Source organism: Anser brachyrhynchus (genome assembly GCF_964034855.1).
Source record: "Anser brachyrhynchus genome assembly, chromosome: 2".
In the NCBI taxonomy this organism is placed as follows: domain Eukaryota; kingdom Metazoa; phylum Chordata; class Aves; order Anseriformes; family Anatidae; genus Anser; species Anser brachyrhynchus.
In genome coordinates, this window is record NC_137695.1 from 114,239,114 (window position 1) to 114,251,187 (window position 12,074).

At 42.5% G+C, this 12,074-nt stretch overlaps 1 protein-coding gene across 1 annotated transcript in view; it reads left to right on the forward strand.

Annotated features, from left to right (window-relative positions):
* The window catches only part of LOC308190144 (uncharacterized protein), a 56,381-nt gene extending 47,269 nt beyond the window's left edge, over window positions 1-9,112 (forward strand). The window contains exons 6-7 of the mRNA XM_080581137.1: window positions 3,642-4,583; window positions 5,974-9,112. The gene's annotated coding sequence lies outside the window, so the exon portion shown is untranslated. The remainder of the gene's footprint in view (window positions 1-3,641; window positions 4,584-5,973) is intronic.
* Window positions 9,113-12,074: the final 2,962 nt, after the last annotated feature.

Sequence of the window (12,074 nt, forward strand, 5' to 3'; positions counted from 1 at the left end):
GTTCATTCACTCACATTGAGGGCAATAATCATATAGCTTAGAAAATTATTTTTAAAATGAAACTAATCTACAGAAACAGATACAATTACCAGCTAGCCCTTTGCAAACTGCTCTATACTGAGGGCATCAGAAAAAGAAACAATCTTTGATAGTTAAATCTATATAATTCCAAAAACTGTGTAATTGATTTAATTTAGGACTGGTTTCAATAAAAGTGCCACCCTTACCAGGGCTTCTGTGAATTTCTGGACATAGGTTTTACTGAATCTTGACTTTCATAGTTGCTTTAAATTATAGACTTAAACTAAAAGGGCACCATATTCATAAATATCACTATTGCAGCACAAAAAGTTGGGCCAAAATAGTGTTAGGGCTCTGATTTAATCAAAAAAAAAGAAAGGATTTAAGGGAATAAATACCTAGGGTGACATTATAGCATAAGTTTTGGCAATCTGAATTACAGCCCAGTCAAAGCAGAGCTTGTCTTAATGGGCATAATTATTTTGGAGACTTCCCCTCTGGACGCAGTTCACCTTACCAGAAACCTCTGTTTCTCTTGTCCTTCTGCCTGCCCTTATTCAAAGTGATATGCCCTAAGCCACTGTAACATTCTGATAATGAAATCATTGATGGGTTCTGTTGTGTAAGTGATACTATCCTAAGTTTTGCATGTGGGGAATTGAATTGAAGGCAAAGGTAAAAATAAATTGCACACAGATACACCAAGAAAGTCTGTGGCATGATAGGGAATTAAATGCAAGGCTTCTAAATCTAAGGTTAATTTTCTGACTGTATTGGGTATATGTGGCAAAGTTTTGGTAGTGGGGAGCTGAAGGGGTGGCTTCTGTGTGAAGAATCCAGAAGCTGCCCCATGTTAGATAAGGGCCAGTTTCATCCGGCTCCAGAAGGGACCCACCGCTGCCCAGAGCTGAGCCAGTGAGCGATGTCGTTTGTGCCTCTATGAGAGAAGATTTAAGAAAAGGAAAAAAAGCCTGCTGCACAACAGCACCTGGGAGAGTGAGTAGTGAGAACAAGCCCTGCAGACACCAAGGTCAGTGCAGCAGGAGGGCAGGAGGTGCTCCAGGCAGGCAGCAGCAGTTCCCCTGCGGCCTGTGGAGAGGCCCCTGGTGGAGCAGGCTGTCCCCCTGCAGCCCATGGGTCCCACACGGAGCAGATCTCCACGCTGCAGCCCGTGGAGGAGCCCCCGGTGGAGCAGGTGGATGTGGCCTGGAGGAGGCTGCGGCCCATGGAGAGCCCCCGCAGGAGCAGGCCCCGGGCCGGAGCTGCAGCCCGTGGAGAGGAGCCCACGCAGGAGCAGGGGGTCTGGGGGGAGCTGCCGCCCGTGGGGGACCCGTGCTGGAGCAGTTTGCTCCTGGGGGATGGACCCCGTGGTACGGAGCCGTGTGGGAGCAGTTCTTGAAGAGCTGCTGCCTGTGGGCAGCCCCCGCAGGCTCAGTTCGGGAAGGACGGCATCCCGTGGGAGGGACCCCACGGGGAGCAGGGGCAGAGAGTGAAGGAGCTGTGGAGACAAAGTGTTAGGGACTGACCGCAGCCCCCATTCCCCACTCACCTGCGCCGCTTAGGGGGAGAGCATAAAAGGGGGTGGGTTGGTGGAAGGTATTTTGTTTTGTTTTGTTTTGTTTTTAGTTTCTCACTGCTCTAGCTTGTTAGTAATAGGCAATAAATTACATTAATCGCCCCATGTTGAGTCTGTTTTGCCTGTGACGATAATTGTTGAGTGATCTCCCCGTCCTTATCTCAACCCCCGAGCCTTTTCCATCGTGTTTTCTCCCCCATTCCCTTTGAGGAGGGGGAGTGAGAGAGCAGCTGTGGTAGCGCTCGGCTGCCTAGCAGAGTAAAGCCACCACACTGGCCCATCTAAAATCCATAAGCAGTCACCTTTCATGTGTCCCGGTTGAGTATGCCTAAATACTGAGCTGATCTAAGATCAGTTTGGTTTTATACTGGTTCCTCCCATTACTGCATTTCTGTTCTCTTTGTTTTGAGCAGGTTTCCCTTCTTCTTATGAGACAACACAGAGTGCAGTCAGAGAGTGAAGAAATAAATCAGTTTGTTGCTGGGACATTTAGGTGTATAGTGCCCCAAAATCCCTAGCGTTGATTAAAATTTTGACAACAATATGTGCTATATAATTTTGAGATGTGAACGAAAACTAGTTGAAGAGTTATCACAGACAGGAATTTCACATTTGTTTTTTCAAGTACATAATTCTTGAACCTTAGTTTTCCATTAGGAAAAAGATAAAAGAAAAAAAATGTGCATATCCATGCTTTGTTCCATCCTTTCCTTCACCATATCTACCAAACAGGGTGGTCTTTTGATGCATTCGTGTTAAAAGACATTTGATTGACAATTCTGTCATTTTTAGCTGACCACATTCTTGCTTTGATGGTATAGGAGACAGGGTTGGGTGTACAATCCATGTTGACCACAAAGTCATACAAGAAGTATTTTACCCTACTTTCCATCAATCTCAGTCTTGATTTTAAATGTTCAAAATTTTAGCAATCATAAAGCATCTAAACATGAAGTTTTTGCAGTTAACTGAGGTTGACTTTCAAAACTGAAACTTTTGATCTCCTAAAAATCTGAGACTATTTTGTAGTTTACACTTGCATGGAGGTGTTTCAAAAAAGATATGATCATCTTATGTTCAGAAAAAGCAAATGAGTAATATATTTTTAAATATACAAAGCATTTATTTTTGTGTGATTTTTTTTTTTCTCTAGAAAACCCTGAAGGTTTATGAGACAGAAAATCCCAAATGCATTAGCTTTGAAAGAACATAGACCCACATGCAAATTTTATATTCTTCTTCATACTTCTTTCCCATATAAAAAGTGAAAGGATTTCATTAGCTAAAGAAATCTGTAGCTCAATGCCTTGTTTTGAATCATGTTCTATCATCTTTAGTGGAATGTAGAGTGTAAGGGGCTTGAACTGACTGGTAACACGTTAAGTGGAACTGTTGAAAATTCTTCAGATCTCTATTTTCTGTATGATGTATGATTTCAGAACAATCTGTGCGTGTTTTAAGCAAGCAGAGGTCATGATTAAGAGAAAAATTGAGCTGAGACCATTTTATAAGTCAAGATTTTTTTTTTGTGAGTCATTTCTAGTTTGCATGAATAATCTAAATTACTTGAACTCATCAGCAAAGGTTAGGATACACACATTTGGAAATAATTGAACTTTGCTGAACCATCAAACATATAATTTCCACTTAACTAATTGTTTTCATTGATTTTTTTTTCTTTTTTTTTTTTTTTTTTCCTTGAGAATAAGCAGGACAGCCAGTTATATATGGAATATCTGGTATGGAAAGAAGATATATTCTTCAACATTCACCACACACTGACTTCTCTAGAAGTGAAAGAATGCAACATATTAAAAAATGAAATGAATTTGGAAGGCTGTGCAGAGTTGGCAATAGTTTCTTATTGTTTTGCCAAAAAGAATGTTGAGAATGTTGGTTACACTTGAACTGAATACTGTGATTTATTTTAGAGACTGTGCTATTCAATTTGCTGTTTAGCTTCCTTTTCATCATCTCTATACACATATCCACTGAGAGCAGAAGTTACTGGGCACTGCTTATGATTTTTTGGTATTTCTTACAGGTTTACTATGTGTATTCCTTTGAGATATGGAATATTAATCTTTCTTTGAGCATGTGTGGCCTGAAAAAGAAAGAAAAAAAGAAAAAAAAAAAGGAACCTAAACTCCCCCTCCTAACTTCTCAGACAACTATTTTCAAAGAAGCTCTCCAGCTCCCTTATCTCATTAATACACCTGACGGCTGGGCCCAGCAGCTTTTCCATCTCTCTCCAGAGCCTTGGCAATGTCCAAAATGACTGTTATAAGCAATGTGTTTGGCTATTGTTTCAAGTGAAATATGGACAGAATGTAATGCTCCTTGTTTGAGTATCATATTTTTTTTTTACTACAAGCTATTGTCTGCCTGAATATATGTTTGATGGAATTGGAGAGTGTTATACTTTCCTAAATTACTAAGTACATTTTTGCTTACTTAAAACAACTAAACTATATATGATGATTAATATATATACATATATAAAAGAAGTATAAAGATTATAACATTTCAAAAATGCCAATACTAAGATTGCCTGCAGAATTATGAGCTTTTGTCTGTATTAAATGTCTGCTCTGTACAAGTGCTATGCTTGGTTTTCTGCAGGTTTTACTATTACCATTTTTTTTTGGTAGAATGTCAATCTCATTCATTGCCGAGGATGTCTATTGAACAGAGAGCTATTTAATATATGGTTTATCTTCAGTATGTACTCCATGTTTTATTAACTGTACCATGTGTAATTTCTGCTCAGGTAACAGAATAGTTTCTTCTTGTCTTGCTTGCTTGAAGCCTTCATCCACCTTTGCCAATTGAAACTCACCAAAACCCAGGTGTGATCAGCTCAACCAGATTTCCATGAAAACCATGAAAGAAATGAAAGAAAAAGAACTGGAGGTGGAGAGATTGTATTGTTCCATCAGATGGCTCTTGTTCCATCATACCACATGGAGGTGACACATATACTAAGGTGATACCAAGTGCAGAATTTATATGTAGCCATGGAGACACGTGACGTTTAAAAAAATCCTATCAGACTTCCATCTGGATTCTTTAAGTAGACAAATAATGCAGAAATGTTTGCTTTGCATGTGTAATTTATTCATCTTCAAAATGCATGTTGGGAAACAAGAAAATATTCTCCATTTGCATATGAGCAAGAAGTGCAGAGGAAACTGCACCTCAAAATTTCAGTCTTTGGAACACAGAGACATATTTTTCAAAGCCTTTAGAATGTTTAAATTATTTTCTGTATGTTTCCCATGGTTTTAATTACAAAAGTAAACGATCAACATTTCTGCAAACCAAAACCCAGGTTCTCAAGATGGGTACTCGGAAAATAAGAAATTAGGAGAGCTGTTTATGCAAAGTTTGATACCAGTGACAGAGAAATTTTTTAACAAAATCAGTGATGAAATTCAGTTCTTCAGGCAGAATTCAACTGCATTAAACATGTATTTTTTACATGCATTTCCATGTTTTTGTTGTTTTTATTTTATTTTATTTTATTTTATTTTTTGGTACAAATATGCCATGTTTTGGTACAAATGTGGCTGGGGACACCTATAGTTATGTAATGTATCCACATTGCTTCACCTGCAGAGTACTGTTCTCTGCACCACATAAGACTTCGAGCTTTCAGTTCACGTTATGCCTTTTCCTGCAAAGTTAAAAATCATGCTACTATTAGAAACCTTCTAATTATATTTAAATTAATGGTACTTAGAACTTCAGAAGTAAGATTAAGCTGAAGATCAAATTCAAGAGAAGTGAAACAATTTGACTGCAGTTTAGCTGGAAACATGGAATGTATTGATCTGTCTCTATCTGCATTGACCTGCACAATTATAATTCTGTTTTGAGACACCTGGAAAGTTGATTCGAATACTGGAGGTTGTATTCACAGAAAAGATGTAAACTTTATATAGAGCATGTTTAAAAAAGAAACATAGCAGAGAAGGCTGTGTTGGTTCTGGGGCTGGAAGCTTACACTTCTCTCTCTGCAAAATTAGTGTCTGACTTAATAAGTACTATTTACATTCAGGGCTAGGCATTAGCAGGACCGCATTACTTTCAAGACTTACGTTGTGGCTTTGTACCATGCTGAACTAAAACGTGTGGATGTAGAAGTCTGACCACGATTAGCGTGATGAGTCTGTATTTGGTCCTTGCATAGTATAGATGAATACTAAATTGCCTAAATGTCCTTTTGTGTTTCATTTGTACTTACAATATCTCCATCCAGCTCTTAAAAATCTAGATGCATCTTAAATTCTGCTGTCAGTTTTTCTTCAGTGCCAGTTTAGGGCATGCTCATAATGAACCAAATCCAAATAAGCAGCTCAATTCCTACTTCCCAGATGTGTCCTGGAATGAAGGAGATCATGCTTTATACTCTCTCCCACAACATCTGATTCAGTACATGTTCTCTTAGGAGAAAGAAGACAGCCAGCAAAAGGAGGGAAAACAAACTGAACAGTGATTTGAGCCAGAACTCCTACATCCCCGAGGAACCCTCTAGCTAACAGTAAAGCCTTCCCTCTGAGGCACTGTGATGTTCACAAATGAGTTATTCAAAAGTTGAGAGATGTTAAAATTGCTTGATTTTTGCTCAGTTTGCTATGTAAGTGCAATGTGTTGCTTTTTCTGTCTGGACAGCTGGGAGGAAGGCATCAGAGCAGAGGAAGATCTGGCTCTCTAAGCAAGTAGTGTGGTCCAGGGTAGCAGTGAAACAGAACCAAGGACCTAGCTTCCATGCAATCTGCATTATGGGGAGTTGCTTTGGATGATCTCAAGTCTGGTTCTGTGCATTGAATGCCATTTGGTATTTGGAGTCCATTAGGTGCAGTCCTGGAGCACTTCTTGATTAATCCCGAAGATTCACCCCGAAGATTCATCCTGAAGTTCAGGTGCTCTGAGACAGCTATTTTATGCACTCCTGTCCTGAATTAAAAAACAATGGAGGTACTTTCTTCAAATCCTGGAATGCAGAACGGTGCTGTGAAGGAGAAAACCAGGAGAAAAAGAACTGCTAGAGCAAGTACGTCTTTGAGGACCCTGGGAGGATCAAGGGGCCAACAAGCAGCAGGGAGCAGAAGCAGAGTTCAAATTCCAAGGGCACAGAAAGACACCTTTATAGGAACAGAAGAGGCAGAAGAGTCTGCATTCTTGATGCAAGAAGCCATTGGGAGTTGCTGAAATGGAAAGAAGGACTGATGGAAAAGATAACCGCTATGTTGAGATCTAGTGGACAGATGGTAGACTTGTATTCATGCTGTTTATTTAAGTGTCTCTCTGCCACCAGATATACATTTTAACTACTGACAGAGCTATCTTTGTCTAGTTTGTTACTTCTGTGTTAGAAGAGAAATTAATTTTGTAAATGGGAAGTCTGGTATGCCTTTTTGTGTTTTCAACAAACACTAGTGAGCCCATGGGTTAGGGTTTCTGGGTCTCAGTCATTTTAAAGAAGTAGTTTCAAGACATGTATTCAGTCTGCTGTCATTTTCTTTTGCTTATGCTGCTTCTTATCCTTCTGATTTCAGTGAAAGAACTAGCAGGAACAAGATGGATTTTGTGGACTATTTTTCTGTGTCATTTTTCACATATGATTTCACCCACAGGCTTTCTACCAGAAAAAAAGGAAGTTCAGTCTGGGCCTCAGTTTTTATCCTATCTCCACTGGAACAAGATTTGCTGACAACAAGTAACATCCTGTTTGAATGAGGGAGACTGAAAACTGATGTCAGATTTATTTTTAAGTTTTAAACAAACATTTTAATCTGCTTTCCTTCTTTTTAATTTTAACAGTGATTTTATTCAGATTGTATTCAATTTATCATTCCTGACATTTCTTCCTGAAAACTCCCTCATCTTTTGAAAATACTAGAGAAACACTTTTGTCTTTTTTCTTATGAGAGATATATTACATCTCCCCCCTCCCTTTTTTTTTTTTTTTCCAGAAAGCACAGTCATATGGGAATGGATTGCTGTACACTGGAAGGATGTATTCACTCAGAATTAATATAGCTTTATTTAATTTACGACATCACATAACATGATAAATTATGAGTTAAAAATATCATTATTTGGTGTGAAAATGCTTGTCATCCATTTTGATAGCAAATTTATCCTGAAGCTTTTGGAAAAAAAAAATCTTCAATGAGCACACAACAACATTATTAGTAGCAGAAGCTCAGAAAGGTCCCAAACAAGGGGCAATCCTACATTGTGTACTGCTCCGCTTTGTCTCGCTGTGGTGATTTACTAGATTTTCATATATAATATATTGTATTCAAAGTTAAATGGAATAAACTGACACACAAACAATAGCACTTCTGTAATTAGCAGGATGTAAATATGACACGTGCATCTTGCATTGGTCCTAGCAAGGAATGATATAGGGATCTATTTACCACTACTTTATCAAGAAGCTCATTTATAAATGACTAGTCTGCATATCTGCACCAGAATGCAATTTTAAATGTTTGAAATTAAATTTTATAATTTGCTATTGTGCATCTGTTTGCTTCCAAATGCAGACAGACATGGAAAAATATCCTGCATAAACCTAAAATCATTTACAGTTTCTTTGTAGGCGTTGTTGCAAATACAGTAACAAATATTTCAGCCATTTTGGTCAAAATCTTGATTTCACTGTTACTATTCAATACTCAAAGTACAGTTGAGCAGTAGGCAGTTGGGCTGTAGGCAGTTTTCTGAAGGGAAGTGTGAAGCACCTTCCTTCAGATGTTACTGACCATCTATAATCGCCAGGCTGGCTGTGCTCCTATCATGGCTCTGAAGGCACTAACATGCCTTAATGCCCTGACCAACCTCTCACCTGGAGCCTCCACCTACACCCTCTGCTCATGGACCCAGGTGCTCCATTTCAGTTTGGGTTGGTTGGGACCTTCAGTCATAATAGGGCAGCCAAATGGAAGCTTCTATCACAGAATCACAGAATCGTCTAGGTTGGAAGAGACCTCCAAGATCACGCAGTCCAACCTCTGACCTAACACTAATAAGTCCTTCACTAAACCATATCACTAAGCTCAACATCTAAACGTCTTTTAAAGACTTCCAGGGATGGAGACTCAACCACTTCCCTGGGCAGCCCATTCCAATGCCTAAAAACCCTTTCGGTAAAGAACTTTTTCCTAATATCCAACCTAAACCTCCCCTGGCGCAACTTTAGCCCATTCCCCCTCGTCCTGTCACCAGGCACGTGGGAGAATAGACCAACCCCTACCTCGCTACAGCCTCCTTTAATGTACCTACAGAGAGCGATAAGGTCGCCCCTGAGCCTCCTCTTCTCCAGACTGAACAATGCCAGCTCCCTCAGCCGCTCCTCGTAAGACTTGTTCTCCAGACCCCTCACCAGCTTCGTTGCCCTTCTCTGGACTCTCTCGAGCACCTCCATGTCCTTCTTGTAGCGAGGGGCCCAAAACTGAACACAGTACTCGAGGTGCGGCCTCACCAGAGCCGAGTACAGGGGGACAATCACTTCCCTAGACCTGCTGGCCACACTGCTTCTTATACAGGCCAGGATGCTGTTGGCCTTCTTGGCCACCTGAGCACACTGCTGGCTCATATTCAGCCGACTATCAACCAATACTCCCAGGTCCTTCTCGGCCAGGCAGCTTTCCAACCACTCATCTCCCAGCCTGTAGCGCTGCTTGGGGTTGTTACGCCCCAGGTGCAGGACCCGGCACTTGGCCTTGTTGAACTTCATACAGTTGACCTCAGCCCATTGGTCCAGCCTATCCAGATCCTCCTGCAGAGCCTTCCTGCCCTCAAGCAGATCGACACATGCACCTAACTTGGTGTCATTTGCAAACTTATTGAGGGTGCACTCGATCCCCTCATCCAGATCATTGACAAAGATATTGAAGAGGACTGGTCCCACTACTGAGCCCTGGGGGACGCCACTAGTGACCGGCCTCCAACTGGATTTGACTCCATTCACCACAACTCTTTGGGCCCGGCTATCCAGCCAGTTTTTAACCCAACGAAGCGTACGCCAGTCCAAGCCATGAGCAGCCAGTTTTTTGAGGAGAATGTTGTGGGAAACGGTGTCAAAAGCCTTACTGAAATCAAGGTAGACCACATCCACAGCCTTTCCCTCATCCACTAAGCGCATCACTTTGTCATAGAAGGAGATCAGGTTCGTCAAGCAGGACCTGCCTTTCATAAACCCATGCTGACTGGGCCTGATCGCCTGGTTGCCCTGCAAGTGCCGCGTGATGACACTCAAGATAATCTGCTCCATGAGCTTCCCTGGCACTGAGGTCAAACTAACAGGCCTATAGTTCCCCGGGTCTACCCTCCGACCCTTCTTGTAGATGGGCGTCACATTTGCTAGCCGCCAGTCGACTGGGACCTCCCCTGATAGCCAGGACTGCCGATAAATGATGGAAAGCGGCTTGGCCAGCTCCTCCGCCAGTTCTCTCAGTACCCTCGGGTGGATCCCATCCGGCCCCATCGACTTGCGTACATCCAAGCTCCGTAGCAGGTTGCCAACCATTTCCTCGTGGATTATGGGGGCAACATTCTGCTCCCCATCCCCTTCCACCAGCTCAGGGTACTGGGTATCCAGAGAACAACTGGTTTTGCCACTAAAGACTGAGGCAAAGAAGGCATTAAGCACCTCAGCCTTTTCCTCATCTCTTGTAACTAAGTTTCCCCCCGCATCCAGTAAAGGATGGAGATTCTCCTTAGTCCTTCTTTTTGTGTTGATGTATTTATAAAAATATTTTTTGTTATCTTTAACGGCAGTAACCAGATAAGCTCCAGATGAGCTTTGGCCTTTCTAATTTTGTCCCTGCACAGCCTCTTTACATCCTTATAGTCCTCTTGAGTGGCCCGCCCTCTTTTCCAAAGATTATAAACCCTCTTTTTTCTCCTAAGCTCAAGCCACAACTCTCTGTTCAGCCAGGCCGGTCTTCTTCCGCGCCAGCTCGTCTTTGGGCACGTGGGGACAGACCGCTCCTGAGCCATTAAGATTTCCTTCCTGAAGAGTGCCCAGCCTTCCTGGACTCCTCTGCCCTTTAGAACCACCTCCCAAGGGACTCTGCCAACCAGTGTCCTGAACAGCTCAAAGTCAGCCCTCCGGAAGTCCAAGACAGTGGTTTTACTGATCTGCTTCCTGACTTCGCCAAGAATAGAGAACTCTGCCATTTCGTGGTCACTCTTCCCAAGACAGCTTCCGACCACCACATCTCCCACCAGTCCTTCTCTGTTTGTGAACAGAAGGTCTAGTGGGACACCTCCCCTGGTAGGCTCACTAACCAGCTGCGTCAGGAAGCTATCTTCCATGCTCTCCAGAAACCTCCTAGACTGCTTTCCCTGGGCTGTGTTGTGCTTCCAGGATATGTCTGGGAAGTTGAAGTCCCCCACGAGAACAAGCGCTGATGATTTCACAACTTCTGCCAGCTGCCTACAGAACTCCTCATCCGTCTCCTCATCCTGGTTTGGCGGTCTATAACAGACCCCCACCAGGATGCTTGCGTTGTTGGCCTTCCCGCTGATCCTAACCCATAGGGACTCAACCTTATCATTCCCAGCCTCAAGTTCCACAACATCAAAACACTCTCTAATATAGACAGCCACACCACCACCCCTTCTGTGCTGCCTGTCCCTTCTGAAGAGCCTATAGCCAGACATAGCAGCACTCCAGTCATGAGAGTGGTCCCACCACGTTTCCATGATGGCAACCAAGTCGTAGCCTGCCTGCTGCACGATGGCTTCCAACTCCTCTTGTTTGTTACCCATGCTGCGTGCATTAGTGTAGATGCACTTCAGTTGGGCCATTGCCTTCTCCCCTGGCCTTGCCATTGTTCCCCCTGGCACACCTCTAACAAGCCTTATTTCAGCCCCAACCCCATTCTTACCTAGTTTAAAGTCCTCTCAATGAGCCCTGCCAGCTCCTGAGCTAGGATCTGTCTTCCCCTTAGAGATAGGTGGGATCTGTCTGCGGCCATCAGGCCGGGTGCCAAGTAAAGCGCCCCATGGCCAAAAAAACCCAAAATTTCTGTGTTGGCACCAGCCTCTGAGCCACGTGTTAATCAGGTGGGCTTCACGTGTCCTCTCTGTACCCCTCACTGCCACTGTAGGGATGGACGAAAACACCACCTGTACTCCCCCGCTCCATTCACTAACCATCCCAGTCCCCTAAAGTCCCGTTTGATATGTCATGGGACTGGACTGTTCTAGTGGGAACACAGGCTGTAGACAAATGTCTCTTCTAGGGCTTCTTGACTTCAAACTGAACAAGCTTCAGAAGTTGATTTCCAGCATGCCTTGTGAAAGTAAAGTGGATGTGACAGAAATCGCAGTTGCAGAAATTGTACAGTAGAAATGTAAGGATGAAAGAGACCTCAAGGATCCATTTAATAAAATTTTCTGCAGTGGAGGAATATCAACTAATTGTATTTAAGCAATTGCTTAAATAATTTTCTAA